The 19,016-nt window shown below is 41.3% G+C and overlaps 1 protein-coding gene and 1 pseudogene across 6 annotated transcripts in view; one reads left to right on the top strand and one right to left on the bottom strand.

Annotated features, from left to right (window-relative positions):
• CACNB2 (calcium voltage-gated channel auxiliary subunit beta 2) overlaps positions 1–19,016 on the top strand; it is a 416,172-nt gene that overhangs the window by 27,503 nt on the left and 369,653 nt on the right. The gene's annotated exons all lie outside the window — the stretch shown is intronic.
• On the bottom strand, positions 2,328–3,568 carry LOC137769226 (signal peptidase complex catalytic subunit SEC11C-like; annotated as a pseudogene).

Below are 19,016 nucleotides of genomic sequence, written 5' to 3' on the forward strand. Positions count from 1 at the left end.
CTAGAGCCCTGAGGCCAGGCCTCCCCAGTCCCCTGTTACCCCACCCCCATCCTGTTTTTAAATGGAAATTTGCCTAGAATCCTTTGCTAAGGAAACAATGCAACAGATTGGGGATGGTGGGAGAGGGGATTGCCAGAGCCTGGGGGGCACACCAGGTGTTTTCTTTCTCACTGGCTACTCAACCCTGTAGCTCGTCTCAGAAATGCTTGCGTTGACTGTGGAAGTTGACTGTGGAACAGATTAGCCTAAATAACCTTATTATACCAATAATAACTGCAATAGCATAGAATCTCAAGGAAATTCAGGAGTGATAATACTGGGTCATTGGTGGCAGTTTTTTTTTTAAAAACTAGCTCCTTTTGTTTGATAAGTGTGACCTGTATTAGAAAAAATATGTCCCGTTGTGCATGAGGACATCTGCATGTTTACCAGGTGATTCCACTTCAAATATCTGCTATCATCATCCTTGGTTTATGTTTCAAATAAATCATAAAATACAAATATAATATTTATATGTTTATTCTCATTGAGGCTCTGTTACTCCGAACCTCTGTGACCTGGTAAAGTTACTAGAACTCTCAGGTCCTCTGGGAAGGATAATAATACACAACTGGTAGGGGAAGGCATTCAGCTTGGTCACAAACACATCTATACTCTGAGGGAAGACAAAACATTCACTAAGTGATTGCAGCTTTAAGCCAGGTGTCATATCAAAGGACCTGAGTGCAAAACTACCTGCTTAGCCGAGCAAATGAGGCTCCTCCCCCAGGTCCCCACCCACCACCTGTTCCAAGCAGTGTTTGTTCTAAGCCCCTTTGGTGTGGAAATTCTGGGAGAACCATTTGTGACGCCTCCACATCTAAGAAACAATCATGCAGACATTCCATATTCCCTGGAGCTGGATTTTTTTTTAATTGTTGTTGTTTGCCTGTTTTTTTACTTCCTTTGTCAAAGGCGGCTCAGGAGGCTGGTAATCAGGCCGGAGGCACCGCTGCTGAATAAATCAGCTACTAGGAGAGTTTTTAATCAACAGACAATGTGATTTTTTTCCCCCAGAAATTGATTTTGAGCAAAGCATCAAAGGGCCTTCATTCAGCAAAAATGTGATTTCTGTGTGATATCTTAGTCTAGATTTGAATCCCCCCTTCTTTTTTTTTTTTTTTCCCCTGAAGCTATATTTAGAATCCATCAATCACTTTTCACTGCCATTTTTTTCATTCTCTGCCTCAGGAGCTAAAAGATCCATTTTGTCCATTCAGTTTTCCCCATTTTACTCAGACATTGAATACAAACTCCCAGTTCTTTTTATCAACGTGCTTTCTTCTTCAGGTGCTGTGTTACCATGGAAGATTGGCCTAGGTGATTTAGTGGAAAATTAGTTGGACCACAGAAATCCAGTTTGAAAAGCAAATGTATTATTTTCCCCAAACGTAAGCACCTGGAGAATGATTTTTAACTGTGGTGCCTTTACATAGGCCAGTGGTGATGATTTGACCAGGGCTTGGGTTTCCCTGCAAAGACCTGATAAAACCTACTTAATCTGGAGACTTGTTACTTTTCCACAGTCTATTCACAGCCAAGAGATTTTTAAGAACAACGATTTTCTTCTGTTTAGTTCATTCAGAATCCGCATCTTAAGTATACATGATAAATGGTGATTGGGCACCCAGATTAGCCTAAATAACCTTATTATACCAATAATAACTGCAGTAGCATAGAATCTCAAGGAAATTCAGGAGTGATAATGCTGGGTCATTGGTGGCAGTTTTTTAAAAAAAACTAGCTCCTTTTATTGGATAAATGTGACCTGTATTAGAAAAAATATGTCCTGTTGTGCATGAGGACATCTACATGTTTACCAGGTGATTGCACTTCAAATATCTGCTATCATCATCCTTGTTTTATGTTTCAAATAAATCATAAAATACAAATATAATATTTATATGTTTATAATACTATAATTTATAAATGCAATTTATAAATTATATTTATTATATTGTATTAGAAATACAATATAATTGATAAATACAATCTACTTATAAATTATATTATATGATATATTAAATAAATAATAAAATATTCAATATTTTTTTAAAACCTGCTGAAAATATCTGTTGTTATCATTCTTGTTTTTTGGGTTTTTTTTCCACTGTTGAATCATTTATTCGAACAAGACAAAAATGTCTCGACAGTGTTTCCTTTTATACAGAAAGAGGAACATTTCAAATATATTACCTTTTCTCTTTTTCAACAGGATTTATTTCAGTCTGTTCCCAGGAACTGCCTTTCATTTTAGGGTTCACGTTTTAGTAACACGTATGCACCCATTACAACCAAAAGAGCACACTTGAATTTTGGATGGTCGTTCATTATTATGGTGACCATACCAACCTATGGTAAAAACCCTCTGGCTCTCTCCACCATGTCCCTCTTTTGGAGCCAGCTCTGGCCTTCTTTGTACTAGCCTCTATCCCCAACTTCATTATTATCTCCCCTGGTCAGAAATTTGATGTCTCCATTATCTTTTTCATGAGCTTTGATTACTCTGTGAACTATTGGAATGTCTTGTCTTTCGACTTTAAAAACAACGATTTCAGCAGCTCTAATCGGGTGTTCCAGGGAGTTTGCTGGGAACAGAAGGTGACCCTGTGAAAGGCTGGCCCATGCGGTCACTGAGCACCACCACGATGGAACTCTCGCTGCCAGTGAGGACCATCAGGCCTTTCCAGATCACAAGCGCAGAAAACACAATCGTGGCGAAGTTTAAGACCTGGTAATAGAGCTGGCGCTTGTTCATCTTCCTCGGGTCCCCAAAGATGTCCAAGCCGGACGCAGGGAGATGGGACCCCACGGTGCCCATGCGCACCACGCCGGGCTCTCTGGGGGCCGAGGCGGCCCGCGGGCTCTGGGTGTCACACAGACAGCTGCGGAGCACCGGCCAGACCCCCGCCCAACGGCCTTCATCATTCTTGTTTTCTGATTAAATGCAGGTGGTTTTCTCTGAATATAAAATTAATATATGCTCACTTAAAAATAATTCAGAAAAGAAAGATTGCCCATGATTCCATGACCCAGATCTATTTACATTTTAAAATAACATGTGGAGAATTTGTGGTAAAAGATATGGTGACAATATTGCCCTCTGAATAAAGTCCTCTGATTGAGTGCAACTTCCGTTTGGAGGACTTTACTCAATCGATTTTAGACTTTTGACCAAATGCTTGTATTTTATAAGGTGGATATTTTATACAAGGTAGTGCAGACTGACTCCTTTATTAGAAACTTTTACTTCTTGGATCACAGCATTTGTTTCCTTGGTCTTCATTTGTACTTATGGACCCGTTCTTCCCCTTTGTTCACATCTCCCCTCCAGTTTCCCTGTGTTAATCTTCGGAAAGATCCTTCTTTCTGGAAGGGACATCGGTTAGAATCCTCTGTGGCAGGAACCTGCACACAGGACCCAGGCTGGCTTAAGCAGAAAGGAGGTTTGGGGCTCATTGAACTTTCCGGCCCAGGCGTCAGTGACTGGAATGGCACCTCTGTCCTTGGGCTCCTGGTTTCTCTCCATCTCTCGCCTCTGCCCTCCCCGATGTGTGCTTCATGCTCAGCTCTAGGTGGTGGCGAGATGGTGCCCGACAGCATCAGGCTTCCATCCTTCCAAGTTCATGTTCCGTTGCCCCCCATTGACTGTGACTGAGTGATTGTGCAGCCGTGGAAGAAGAGCTCTGGCTGTGGTCTCTGATCCACTGATGGGCCAGACCCAAGCTGCGTGCTCACTCGGGAGGCTAAGGAGGGAGGGGGAAAAGTCAACTCCCCATAAGGCACGTGGACTAGGAGGGAGAAAAGTGGTGACTTCCAGGGGAATATCCAAGAGCTGTTACCAGGGGAAGAGTGGCTGGGGTTAGGATGGTGGCGAAAAGAGCTGAGGTCCACTTCAGAGGATGAATGAAGCCTTTAGACCTGTGAGCTCTCAGGTTCCTGGGGGGGGGGGGCTCAGGAAAACACCATACCCCAGGTGTAGGTGCAAGAAGAAATCATTGGAACCCCTCAAGCCTTCTTCCAACCGTACTATGCTTTCTCCCATCTAGAAGCAAGTGGATTCCTAGTGGGAATGAGTGAGTCTGAGAAAAGATATCTTCCTGGAAATATGTATGTACATTTATGTGTCTAGAAATATGTGTTCATGAGCGTGTGTGCTGCCCCTATAATTTTGAAAGTATCAAATCTTAGTCTTTGTTATAAAACCACTCCAGTTACCAGTGTAAAATTAGAATGTTTCGGTGGCGTATGTGTGCGTTATATATGTGTGTTGAAAAAGCCCATGTGGGGACCAGAGGTCTGGCTAAATCTAATTATTATGGTCTTAATAAAATTTGAGTGGTGCTGATGTGCTCAAGGCAGAGGAGAGAGTTCGGCTGGTTTTAGAAACCAAGAAGTTGTGTTCTTGATTTTTTTTTTTTTTTTTTTTAGCTTGAATATAGTATTGTCAGGTTTTACCACAAGACTAGACACCTTAAGGGAATTTAATGAGATGTTTGAGGATCTTACTAATTGGGGCAAATTAAGATATTAAGATTGAGATTGTATTTTTTTTAAGGAGTAATCATAACTTTTGCTTGGGATCTTAATTCAGTGGAAAGGAAGGTTTCATTTGCCAATCTGTGAGGTGTTCAACACAGCGTGTGTTACTATTGGCTTTGTCATTAAAAGTACCCGCGGCACCCATCCAGAGAAAACTGTTGTTCTTGTTCTCAGATCTCTGGGGTAAGGATTTTTTGGTTGTGAATGTCAGAATCCCATCTGAAACTCACATAAGCAAAAGGGAATTTGTTTCCACTCATACCTGTCCAAGGCCTGGATGTTATTAGAAATGATAAGATGCTGGTAGGACTGTGTCTCCTGCCTAGGTGTTGGAGTCTCTCCTACCACAGACCAGATTTCACCGTGTAGGCCGGGACATAACAATTGGAAGCCCCAGGCTCCCTTCCTGCCATCTTAGATACGAATAAAAGGCTGTTGCTTCCTGTTTGCCCTTTCTAATTGCATTTCAAAGTACCACCGAGAGGGACTCTTAATTGACCTGCTTTAGTTCAGGTACCGCCTTTTGGACCAGTCTCTGTGGACAAGGATGAAGTAGTATGGTGGGCCAGTTTGGCTCCAATGTGTGTGTCAAGGGTGGGCAGATGGCGTGGTTACAGTGGGGGAAGGACAGACCAAGGAAGGAGGGTGTGGGTTGCTATCCAAAGACGTCAAAAAGGAGTGCGGGGCAAGCCAGTTATCTGTGGAAAGAGTTGACTTCTGTTACCCACGACGCTCGTATGAGTGCCTCTTCGGAAAGCAGACATCTCAGAGACACGGGTCCTTTATCACACTTTCTGTCTTCCCCATGAAGTAACGGAGCCTCACTGGAGGCACAGATCCAGAAGAAGGATCGAGCAAGGTGGAAGGTTAAAAGATCTACTCTCTCGGGGAATTACATAACCAACATCTTTCAAGGTGTGAAAAGCTAGCCCTTCCATCTGAGTCGTTGATCGAAAATGCTTTTATCTTGGATTTCACTCTTCCCCTTAGGTTCCATTCACATTGGGCTTTCTAGTTTCCCAGGCATGTTTTCATACACCATTTCTTTCCAACTATAGTCTCTTCTGAAGGTATGGAAATAGAAGTTCAGAGAAATTTGGCCCAAGGTCCCAGAGCTAGGAAAGGGCAGAGGCAGGGCTTAACTCCGGTGCTCACCACACCACACTAGGCTCTCTTGGTTGTTAGGTTCTGTTTTCATCTTAGTGTCACGAGTATTCACTGCTAAAAGCCTACACCTATTTTACTTTACCTTCAACGTGTGTCTTAATCAACAAGCGTTAAGACTAGTGTGTTTATGTCAGTCATTTAGTGGCAGGATCACCTAGCCATTTTGAGCACAGACTCTGGAATCGGACTGCCCGAATTCAAGTCCAAACTCTCTAGTTCTCTGACTTCAGGCAAGTAACTTAACCTTTGTGAGTTTCAGTCTCTCTTCAAATGGGAAAAATGATAAGACCTATCTTATAAAGCTGTTTCGAGAAATGGAAAAGCTGATGGAGATGAAGGAAAGATAATTCATCAAATATTCTGATTTACATTAGCACCCTCCCTCACTGGTACAGGGTGAATGTATGAATATTGGCTTGAAAGGTGCTAATAACAGATTCGGGTCAGCGGCTTATTTTAGGTCAGTGTACATATCTTTACAGGATACCCACAGGTGAGAGATGTATTTGTGATGGAAAGAGTCTGGAACATGTTAAGAAAGGTTTCCTAAGAGCTGTAGGCCATAGGAACTTTAGGTTTGATTTTGACTTTCGGAGGTGGGTTAGGAGTCCTTAAAAAAGCAAGTTTGTGGTTTAATGTTTTCTGCCTTTGAATTTGGAGATAGGTGGGGAGTCACTGAGGTTTCTGAATGTGGGGAGACATGCTTCCAACTGTCGAACATGTTTTCCACGACACGTTTTCTTGCACGAAAAGCAAGGACATGGTGTGTCTTGTGGATGTTCAGATGTTTGTATCCCATGGTCGGGCTGTGTCTTGTTACATTTTTGTAGGATTTTAAAATGCTTAGCGATTCACTGAGACTTTCAAATGTTTGGATTTTACATTTCCATCACGTGTCACAAGCATCCTTGCAAATTAGTAAGCTCAGAGTAGTTTTCCAGCAGAAAGCAAAGCTGCTGAGTCTGGAACGGCCTCTATGAAATGAGTAAATTTGTACTAAATTTGATTAGTACAAATTTAGTAATAGAAAGTTGTAGAAAGTGAAAAAGAGACTATTCTATAATAGCTACTGGATGGAGACTCTGTTCTATAATAGTTACCTTCGAAATGCTTTGAAAAGGTGCCTTGTCTTTGTTTAATTTGGCCATTATTTGAGAGAATAAAAATTTAGCACCTTTGGAAGTGGGGCTTTGAGACACTTTTATTTCTGACTTCAGATTTGCTTTGTTTTCCTTGATTCAGGCACCACCGTGAGTATGTGAGCCAGATGGCTGTTCTTTCTAACATTCATCCAGATTTCAATAGAATTTAGATTCGTTGAGCACGGGCTTTAGATTGTTTTTCCCTTGGGCTAATACAAATGTTTAAAAAAACAAATTCATCTTAGAGAATTGAGACTTTTCACTTTGATTTTAAGACTTAAAAATCAAATTTAGGAACACAAATCAAAATGAAGAGTGTTAGAGCATCAGTGTCACACAATTATTTATAAATAAAATATCAATATATGATATATCAATAAAATAACCTTTAAACATGCTCTATTAACCATCTTCATCCAGAGATTGATACATATGCAGCAACATGGATGGACCTAGAGATGATCATACTAGTGAAGTAAGCCAAAGACAAATATCATATGGTATCACTCATATGTGGAATCTAAAAAAAAATGGTACAAATGAACTTATTTACTAAACAGAAATAGACTCACTGACATAGAAAACAAACTTGTGGTTACCAAAGGGAAAGGGGGGGAGAGATCAATTAGGAGGTTGGGATTAACATATACACACTATTATATATAAAATAGATAATCAACAAGGACCTACTGTATAGCACGGGGAACTCTACTCAATATCTTGTAATAACCTATAATGGAAGAGATTGTAAACAAAGAAAAAAATATATATATATAACTGAATCACTTTGCTGTACACCTGAAACTAACACAACATTGTAAATCAGCTATATTTTGGTAAAAATTAAAAAAAATTTTTTTATCTGGCTGATGAGCATTTACCTCTCAATAGGGTCTTGTTTTTAAATCCTTTTAAATAAATCTATAGAATTTTTGGGTTTTCCACAACTCTTAATATTAAACACAATGTAATTATGTAGATCAGTGTCAGCCTTTGCATCGTGCTGCCTGCAATACATGTTTAAGAAGCCAGTCTCTGGGCTTCCCTGGTGGCGCAGGGGTTGAGAGTCTGCCTGCCAATGCAGGGGACACGGGTTCGAGCCCTGGTCTGGGAAGATCCCACATGCCGCGGAGCAGCTGGGCCCGTGAGCCACAACTACTGAGCCTGCGCGTCTGGAGCCTGTGCTCTGCAGCAAGAGAGGCCGCGATAGTGAGAGGCCCGCGCACCGCGATGAAGAGTGGCCCCCGCTTGCCACAACTAGAGAAAGCCCTCACACAGCAACAAAGACCCAACACAGCCATAAATAAATAAGTAAATAAATAAATAAATAAACTTATTTAAAAAAAAAAAAAAGTCAGTCTCTGCTGTTAGTTTCCACATTGGTGCCAGTGTGGTCATGAGGGGTCTCCTTTGACTGAAGGCCTCAGTGAAGTAGGCAGAGACTTGAACAGAAAGATCTATCCCCTCGAACACATCCTTGGTCACCTTACCCTGTACCGGCTGACTTTGTTGCATATTAAATGAGCAAGGTGGATGCAAGTCAAAGGATTGGGTCAGAATAAAGCTATTACGTATGAAGAAAAAATGAGAATGATTGAAATGTTAAATCAACATTCAGTACCAAAAGTTTTAGGAGGAGCGTTCATTTTGTTGAAGTTAAGGTTCCTATTTGGTAAGTCTTTGGAAATCTCTCTACACACACAAACACACACACACACACACACGTCTGTACATATGCGGAGCCACTGCCAGAGGACTGGGGGCTCCAGTCTTCCTGTTTTTTAAATTCAAAACATGTCCCCCCCCCACCAATTCTTGTGGTGTCAGTAGAAAGCAAGCACGGTGTATGCTTTTCCAGTAGAAACTTAGGGTGGGGAGCGAGTTCTTGCTATTGTACTTGCAGCAGATACTTTCAGAGCATTGAGAGTGGATTGAATTCTGAATTCAGCACATTAGAGATGGGGACACATTTTTTGTCTTCATCAGAGTCATTCCTCGTACGAGCCAAGGAAAATTGTGCACTTCGATGCATGACCACATAATGTTTCCTCGTATTATTACATGAGTGTCTGCATATTTGGCTCTGTACAAGCAGGCTAAGGAAAGGGAAAGCCTCAGTGATTGTGAGGGGGATTGACAAGGACCTACCACCCAATACCCAACAGAGGACACTGCCTGATTGGGTCTCTGATCCCAGGAAGCTTAGAGATTCCATAGAAGCTAAAATATGCGAAGAGTGTGCTTAATAGAAGAGAGTGGAAGTGTCTTAAACAGGGAAACAGAGAATGTGCTTCAGGACTTGAGTGTTGGAAGATGGTGTTCTTTTTTTTTTTTTGAAGATTGTGTTCCTACCAGGGAATCACAAAAGGAGTGCAGGAGAAATTAGATGTGATCCTCCAACAGTGGGAAGGAAAGGCATTCTAGGAGTAGGGGCCAGGGAGACACAGATGTGGCAGCAGGAGAAGCATGATTTCTGTAGAAGAATAGTGAGGAATCTTTTTACCTGGTGTTCAGGGAACACTAAGAATTCGTGGCAGGCAGGTGTAGAAAGGTGGGCTGAAGGAAATGGTGGACAGATAGAATGCCAGATGAAAGAATTAGAATTTAGAGGCTGGAGACAGATGGTCTGGAAGTACCTTCTCCGTTTGCGTGGGGGCTGCGATAGAGGGGGTCCGGTAGGAGCAGCCTTAACTCAGAGAAGGCTGGGCACGCTTCAGCTTAACAGGTGAGGGATGTGGGGAAATCTGTCCATTTCAGCCCAGAGTTTTCAGGGGACAGAGAGAAAGTGAGGGGAAAATAGGGAGCGGCTGAGTGGGGATTTTGGTTAGGAGTAAAGAATTCCAGAACTTGATAAAAATGACAGTGAGAAAGGGGATAGAGGTGGGTGGGGGAGATGCCCTCTGTTTCAGGCAGCGACTGGGGAAAACCGTTCCACTCACATCGCAGTCTCCCTGTACCTGGGATTTAGGTTGTAAAGACATTTGGTGAAGAGAAAAATACAGAAGCAGAAGTACGCTTTAGAGTCCTACAAATCCCCTGTAAGATACAGAATGTATATATAGCACTGAATTCATCCGGTATACAGAAAGTAGCTGGCTTGTATTTCGGAGGCATATTGTGTGTATTTTGAAGCTAAACTCCCGTCTAACAGGGCAAGGCGACCATCCTGGGAGGACAGAAGCTATGAGAGTGATGGCAGGATGTGGTACCTCATCCCCCATCTCAGATTCCCAGGGGGACACGTACTCGTCATCATCCTACCTCTCCGTTGTTTAGTGGTTGTTGTTGAGGACGCAGAGTTGAATTTGGAAATCGTGGCGAGGATGTGACTTTGCTGTATTTGTTCTCTCTTTCAGTCGTAAGTCTGTAGGGATTGAGGGCTTGATCTTTGTCATAAAGCCAGGGCACATGATTCTTTGTGTGTATGTGTGATACTTGCTGTCAGTGGTCTTCATAGTGATTTTTAAACCATTTCACATGGTACTTTAAGCATTAAGCATACCTTATGAGTCTTTGATAGAGCTTAAGTAGTAATGAAACGTCTCAGATTCATTCTCGTTCAGGAAACGTTCATTAAATATCTTTTTGGTACATGCCTATCATCATTTAAATATACGCCAGACCCTGAAAGTCACAGGGATTCATCAGACAGGGGTCATGTCCTCAAGGATCCGCTTGACCAACAGAATCTCTTCTTTTTCGCTTCATGTTACTCTTATTTATTTCATCAGGGTAAGATAAGGTCACACACACACACACACACACACACACAAAGATTGTGATGGGGGTGGAGGGGTCTTTCCCCTTTTTCTTGTTTCATTCAGCATGGATGATAGAAGCATCTTTGGCTGAAGGTGAGAATATTGGGGGTGAGGGTGCATAGATCCTTTCTATGGAAGGGCTAGCAGAAATTCAGGTGAGAAATCTGAATCAGCCTTCTTGCCTGTAGTGCATTCTCTTTCTGAAGTTGGTAAGGACTAGCCTTGGTGTTGCCATGGGGATAGGGACTTAGAAGGAGCTACCATTAGCAAGTCTCTTTGAAACTCCGAGAACCTTTGAGCCAAAGGGAAGTGGCCGGTAATGGATCCCAGGGGGGCTCCTTGGGTGTTTCAAGTACCAAACCCTGCAGGGAAGGGGCCAAGGGAGTGACCAAAATATAGAGCAGCATCGAGCTCTTCACTCTACCTTTTTAAAGAGAGAGACAGAGACCTTCTGGCATCTATGTGTTCTAGTAGAGACGTGCAAGTAAACAAATGATAATTCTCTAGGCTTTGCTTTCGAATGGATTTGTACCAATTGAATAACTACCAACATTTCCATTGCAGTGTAATTACCAGGAAATAAATGTCAGGGAGTTTAATCTTCTCACCTCCTTTTAGCAGAATGTCAGAGAACAAGATGATCTTACTGTGAGGTCTGGAGTGAGAAAGCTCATAAACAGCCAGGACAGTAGCCCTTGCTACCTTGTAAATTGTTGTAGAAAATGGCTAGTTATCCGACAACCATTAAGAAGGGTCCTCCGTGCCTCGGGGTCAAAGGGGCGGGGTGCATGGTGGTGGTCGGATCCGCTCATCTGCGGAGAACTGGCGTCGTTGGTCTTTCTTCCCACCGCCCTTGCCCCCTGCACCCCATCTCCGCCACCTCCTCCTCTCCATTTAGTCTCTGACACACCTGCTCGCTCTTGTTGAATGAAACTTTGGTGTTTGGGGTCATATATGCTCTTTTGCGATCTAGAACGTGCCCTAATCAGCCATGCCTATTTATCTCCTTTCCTTCAATTTCTTGACATCTTTGGACAAAGCGAAGCTCACATCAGTAGGTTTTTCAAGACAGAACTCAAGAATTTCTTCCGAGTACTTGAGTTGAGGCATTTGTGTTTGAGTTTGGGGCTCACATGTTTGCCTGATGCCTTCTTGGATACTGGTGATTTTCTTGCTCTTATTAGTGAACATATGCGCACATATGTTTAAAAGGTACTTTAACAGCAAAGAAGGACTTTAAAAGTCTTTGCATTCAGACGAGTCATCCAAACTGCATTTCCCCTCCAGGAGTCTCCCTTGGGGGTTTCAGCTTTCTCTAACTTGCATTAATTTCATAAAAAAATCCCTTTAGCTCATCGTTGGCGAAGCTGATTCTCTCCATGGTATACTCCTTGGGTATAGATGCGGCTCTAAGAAAAGACGCGTCCTGAAGGTCCCATCCTTATGCTTGTATGCACAAGTTGGCATGACTACGGGGTCCGCTTCCTCTGCTGGCTGGAACCCGGGCTATTTATAGTGTCTTTTCTTGGCTTCTGAGTTAGCGTATCAGCGTGTATTTATGCAAGGGAGAGCTCCGAGGCCATATAAGACTGTAGTTTAGAAACCTAGTAGCCTCATTTGCCTTCTGCATATTCTGGAGGCAGAAGAGTGATATTATATTTTGCCAACACAGAAATGGAACGGGAATGGAGTGACAAGACACATTACTCCAGCTTTGCTGAAATCACAGGTGACGGAAGCATGGCACGAGGCAGAGTCTACACAGGGAGAAGAATCGTCCACGGATGACTGACAGGGGACTTGTCCCAGATAACAGGGCTGCTGTCAGTGGCACTAGATTAAATCTTCCGTTCCTTTTGCAGGTGGACAACACCTCAAATTCCCGCTCATTCCCAGAGGCATGGATGGTTTCATTGAGGCCAGTGATTTCCCATAATGATGCCAGGGCAGGGAGGTTGATGTCATGGAAAGAACACGGGCCAGATAAGACTGGCCTTTCATCTTGGGTCCTGCAGTCACGAATCTGGTGATATTGTAAAGGTCAGTCTCCCCAGTCTCCAGTTTTGTCATCTGCAGAATGGGAAATTTACATCCTCCCCTCACAGGGCAGTTATGAGGGGCAAGGATAATATAAACCAGAAGCAAAGTCTGGCACAGAGCAGGTGCTGATCAAATCCTGAAAACTCCCGAGAAATAAAAGTAAATGGAGCATAGACAATCTTTTCCTCAAGGATCCACATTAAGGTTTTTAGCCAAGTTGGAAAAAAAGAGACCAAATGTATCTTTGGGATCCATTTCCCTTCTGCCTCTGCACCTGGCCTCCAAGGGTCATCTTGTCCTTTAAATTCTCCATCTGAGTAAGTACCTAGATTAGGAGGACCTCGCCTCAGTCTCCTCCCGTCTCCCATGAACCTTCCCTCCAGGTAAAAGCAAAGCTGAGACTTGAAGAGATTCTCACAGTTGGTAAACAGAATCTTAATAGTGAGTAGATGTAAGCCCATAGCTTTGGTTAAACCTCTTTCCCTTTGTGGCATTTGGTACCTTTGCTGACAGTATTCGGCTAAGTTTTAGCCTTTAGAGAAAATAACCTGCTAGGAGTGCTCATTTGCCATTCTTATATGGCCAGGAGTCAGAGTTTTGAAATTTGAGGTTAACTTAAACAGAAGCCAGATGAATCCTAAGAAGGCCTAGTGGCCCCTGTGGGCATTTTATAGCACACTGTGTGTCTTTGTTGTACAGGCTGATTTGATTTGATTTTTTCCCTTTTTTTTTTTTGAAGTGTAGTTGATTTACAGTGTTGTGTCAGTTTCAGGTAGCCAGCAAAGTGATTCAGATATATTCTTTTTCAGATTCTTTCCCATTATAGTTTATTACAAGATATTGAATATACTTCCCTCTGCTATACATCCTTGTTGTTTATCTATTTTATATATAGTAGTGTGTTATCTGTTAATCCCAAATCCCCAATTTATCCCTCCCCCCGCTTTCCCCTTTGGTAACCATAAGTTTGTTTTCTATGTCTGTGAGTCTGTTTCTGTTTCATAGATAAGTTCATTTGTGTCATAGTTTAGATTCCACATATAAGTGATATCATATATTTGTCTTTCTCTGTCTGACTTACTTCACTTAGTATGATAATCTCCAGGTCCATTCATGTTGCTGCAAATGGCATGATTTCATTCTTTTTTATGGCTGAGTCATATTCCATTGTATATATGTACAACGTCTTCTTTACCCATTCATCTGTCGATGGACATTTAGGTTGTTTCCATGTCCTGGCTGTTGTGAATAGAGCTGCTATGAACATTGGGGTGCATGGATCTTTTCGAATTACAGTTTTCACCTTTTCTGGATATATGCTCAGGAGTGGGATCGGTGGGTCATATGGCAGCTCTATTTTTAGTTTTTTAAGGAACCTCCATACTGTTCTCCATAGTGGCTGCACCAATTTACAGGCTGATTTTAGTATCAAAGAGTAGGTCTGCGGGGGAGTGACAGATGGTATAAAGCTAGTAGGGGTCCACTGGGTGACTGGGGGAACAGCCTCCCCTGAGTAGCCCATGGGCCGTCTTCCCTTTGGCCCACTTGTGTCTGGAGTGCTTGTTTACCATTTTTGAACCTAAGTAGAAGAGGTACCTAAGCTTGATAAAATTTTTTAGAAACATAATGTAAACTTTCCAAGCATTCAGTCATAATTTGCTATATTGCTTTTTTTCCAAGCATACACGTCACAAATCCTCATAATAGAGAATGTGAGAAAAGTCGAAAAAAGTTTCAAGAGGAAAATAAAAATCACTCAGAATTCCCTCCACCTAAGGGTATAACCATTACTAATATCTTGGGATCTTTCTGCCCAAATCCTTTTACCTCTCCCTCACATGCATTCACATATATGTGATTGTTACACACGTGTGTAGCAGTTGGGGAAACAGTGTACAAACAGAACTGTAGTTATCCTTTTATTTTTTTCACTAATAAGAGACAGCAGAGCAAGGTGGTTGAGAGTCTGTGCGTCTGGACAGACCTATGTTTGAATCCAGCAAAGTATTATCTGATGGTGGAAGGACCTTTTTTGGCTCTCCCTTTTCTCCTCTGTAAATTGCAGATACCAGCATCTCCCCACACACCACAGAGTTGTGAGGGGGTTAGTGAGAGGTTCTATTCAGTTGCCTTAGGGTCATCTTGGCTGTGATGGTTTCTCAGACTTAATTTGTTTTTGATGACTTTGACAGTTCTGAGGAGTACCACTCATGTACTTTGTGGAATGTTCCTCGAGTGGGATTTTTTTAAATGGAGATTTCATTCACATGCCACTAAGAGTCACCCTTTGCAAGTGTACAGCCAGCTAAATTTAAGAGAGTCCTTGGGTAACTTGATTTTGTTCAACTTAAAATTTATTAACCAAATCATGTGACTTAAATTGTATACAGAGTACTTCCACATAGGAAACGTGTTATTTAAATTCCATTTATATGGTGAGCTCAGCTGCTTCTGGAGAGCATTGATTTGAGCAGAGTTATAATGCATTTTGGCAAAAGGGACCCAGAAGGTCATCTTGGGTTTGCTGTTACCCTGGAAATGTTGAAAGGAATGAATTTGTTCTGGCATCTTCGACTGTTTTGGACACAGTTTCTAGCAGGGTACTTGTTTTTATATACTAACTGAAATAGTACTGATGTCAGAGTAGCTTGCATTTGGAATACAGAAAGGAAAATGGAAATACATCTTTTACCTTGACGAAAGGCTGGCAACAGATGGGCAGAGATGATCAGAAAGTAGAATCAGGGTGTGTGAGTGGGACTCCCATGTGTGCATCTTTCCCTGCATACTTAGCACATTCATTCATTCACAAATCTTTATTCAGTGCCTACCACATGCCAGACTCTGTTCTTGGTGCTTGGGATGCAGCAAAGAGCAAAGCAGATGAAACCAGATTCTCATGGTGCTGATGTAGTGGTGGTGTAGACAGACAGTAAAGAGATCAGTGTGTGTCAGGGGTAATAAGTGGTTCGAAAAAGCATAAAATGGGCTCAGGTGATACAGAATCGTTCATGATGTGTTCCAGAAAGACCTCTTTGAGTTGACATCTCAGCAGAGACACATATATATTTGATTGAACGTATGTCTACAACATGGAAGTTCTCTTGGGAATGAAGTTCATTCAATCAAAATCAGTCCCAAAAAATGCAGTAGTTTGTATACAGCTGTCCCTGTGCACTGCTCTGGGGACTTAATGGTCAGTAGGATACACCGTCCTGGCTTCCAAGGAACTTCCTGCCTTGAGTGGGAACAGGGTGTTAATTAATTAACAATAAGTCCTTTAGTGACAAACTGCGAGAAGGGCTGGGAAGGAAGGGCGCAGGTTGCTGTGAGGCGTAAGAGGGGAGGAGAGGAAGCCAGCCTAATTGGGTGGTCAGGGAAGGCTTCCTTGAGGAAGGGACACAAACTGAGAGGCAACAGAAGAGGTGGAATGGACAGAAGTGAAGAGGGCTTGGGAGGAAGGCGAAGGATCCTGGGTACCAGGAACCAGGGAGAATTATGAGAGAAATCTGCAGTGACGGCAGCACCTAAGACATCAGTTACATGCAAGTAAGAGGAAGTTCTCCGTCACTTGATGCCGTCATATTCTGGAAAATGGCTATTCTTATGATCACTATAAATACCCAGTAAATGGTAGCACATGAAAGTAAGTTCATCTGAAAAAGGCCATCCAGTTGACTTGCTTGGACATTCGGAATTTAGAGTGTACTTTCGATTTTGCAAAAATAACTAGAATGTCCTATTACGAATCAACTTTTTGCTTCCTGGTTCGAGTAGCCAAGAATTAGAAGAGATAGATCACATGACAGGGTTTTTTAAATGATTGTGTTAATAAGAAAAAAAATAGATTCTTTTTAGGAAGACAGTCTATAACTCAAGGCGTAAAGGGTTCTTTTTTTTTTTTCTTTCCTTTTTCAAAAAAATAGTGGTAAGGGAAATTTTAGAGGAGACGTTGGGTTGTATTATACAATATGGTTCTTAGAGGCAAAATAGCCCTCAGGGAATGTTTTTTAATCTAATATAATGAATTATCTTTGTTTAAAGCTTTTCCTCTAGTACATTCAGTTACTTAATGCTGTGCATCAACTTTTAAGACTGTTTTGATATGGCACACTCAAAAGTCCAATGACTTTATAAAGACTGAACAGTGCTTTTGCTAAGGATGCAAAAATGCCTAATCTCTCTGGCTTTTAAAATGTTTCTGCCTTTTTAGGAAAATCAAGATGTGATTGTGGAGTCGTATTAAATGAAGGGCTCACCCCAGTGGTGGTGGTTAATGATGCCAGGGGGAGGGGGGTGGTGTGAGTTTCTAGGACTGTTCAAATCATGTTTGGATTATGACCCTTTCATGCAGGTAGACAGCAGACCTTGTCTAGTGACATCTGCATACTCAGTTTCAGATTTTCATTAGTTAAAACAACAACAAACACACCCCCCAAAATTCCAATTATTATTTAAATTCTTCTTTCTGAAGCTTCAAAATTTTGATCAACTTTGAGACTGAGGACCATCTTGTTTGTATATTTCTGATCAGTTTTTTTATTATGAAAGTCATATGTGCTTATTTTGGAAATTTTGGGGAATACAGGAAAGTAAAAGGAGACAAATATCTAACATCATCCCTAATATCTCCTTATAGCCTATGGAAAGGCTATTTAAATGAAAATAGTTTTATTATTTTTTCTGATTATAAAAATAATATATAGAGGTTGGGATTAACATATACCACAACTATATATAAAATAGGTAATCAACAAGGACCTACTGTATAGCACAGGGAGCTCTTCTCAATATTCTGTGATAAGCTATAAGGGAAAAGAATCTGAAAAGGAATCGATATATGTATACGTATAAGTGAATCGCTTTACTGTACACCTGAAACTAACACAACATTGTATATCAACTATACTCCAATATAAAATAAAAATTAAAAGAAATAACAATGTATGCTTAGTACAGAAAAGAAAGGTAATATGTAATGAGATAGCCACTGTTAAGATATGGGGTTATTTCTGCTCTGCGTGTGTGTTTCATGTTATAAAACTTGAAGGGTTAAGGAATATACTTTAGAGGATTGTCTAGTAAAGAAACACAGTTCTTCAAAGTAGCTGCATCTTGAAAAGCTTGGGCTTTCCCATTTTGATAATATTCTGATCTTTTCAAACTGGCTAATTTCATAGTTTTGGTTGGGGGCTTTGAGGGCCTTACTTTGGAAGAGAACTTAATGCTTATGAATAGTCCATTAAAATAGTTACTAAATTATTGAACCAATAATTCATATTAATTGAAGAGGGATTTGAAAATAAATAGAACAAAAAGGAGGTAAGCACACATGACACAACTCCTCAGATAATGTATTTTTATATCCTTCCTTACTTTTCGGATGCACATATTCGAGTGTGTATGTGTGTATTTTTTTTTTAACATCTTTGTTGGAGTATAATTGCTTTACATTGTTGTGTTAGTTTCTGCTGTATAACAAAGTGAATCAGCTATACGTATACATATATCCCCATATCCCCTCCCTCTTGCGTCTCCCTCCCGCGCTCCCTATCCCACCCCTCTAGGTGGTCACAAAGCACCGAGCTGATCTCCCTGTGCCATGCGGCTGCTTCCCACTAGCTATCTATTTTTCATTTGGTAAAAAAAAAAAAGAAAGGTTCTGAAGAACCTAGGGGCAGGACAGGAATAAGAATGCAGATGTAGAGAATGTGTGTATTTTTACACAAAATTATTTCATATTTTTTGCGTAATACTGTTGCTTACTTTCCTCATTAAGTTGAATATTGTGTACCTTTTTCCATTTCGCTCAACAAAATTTTCTATTAGGATTTCCAGTGGCTGTAGAGTATTTGGTTCTCTAGTAGTACTGTAGTTTAAGCAATTTTTGTTGTAAAAACATTTGGGTTGTCTTCATTTTTTCCCATTCTTACAAGGAGTATAGTGGTGAATAGTGGTATCAGATTATCGCCTGGAGATACCTTTCTAGAAGTTGAATTGTTCAGCATTTTGAGTACGAATATTTTTTAAAGCTTTTGTTTTATTGCCAACTTATCCTCCTGGAACGGTGGACACACTGCCCCCACATTTTCTTTCACATCTTCATCAACATTGGATGTTGTCATTCTATTAAATTCTTGCCTACCTACTAGGCAAAGAAAATGTCTGTTGGCTTTAGTTTCCCTATATCCTGCTCATTTTGATACCGTATTTTTTACGCAATTCATTTGACAATTGTTCATGGAAAACCTGGAGGCATATTCTGTTAAACCTCAGCACTTGGATGAAGACCCCAAGCACATGTTGCAAACAAGATGGCGGTGAC

Source organism: Eschrichtius robustus, chromosome 1, assembly GCF_028021215.1.
Source record: "Eschrichtius robustus isolate mEscRob2 chromosome 1, mEscRob2.pri, whole genome shotgun sequence".
Lineage (NCBI taxonomy): Eukaryota > Metazoa > Chordata > Mammalia > Artiodactyla > Eschrichtiidae > Eschrichtius > Eschrichtius robustus.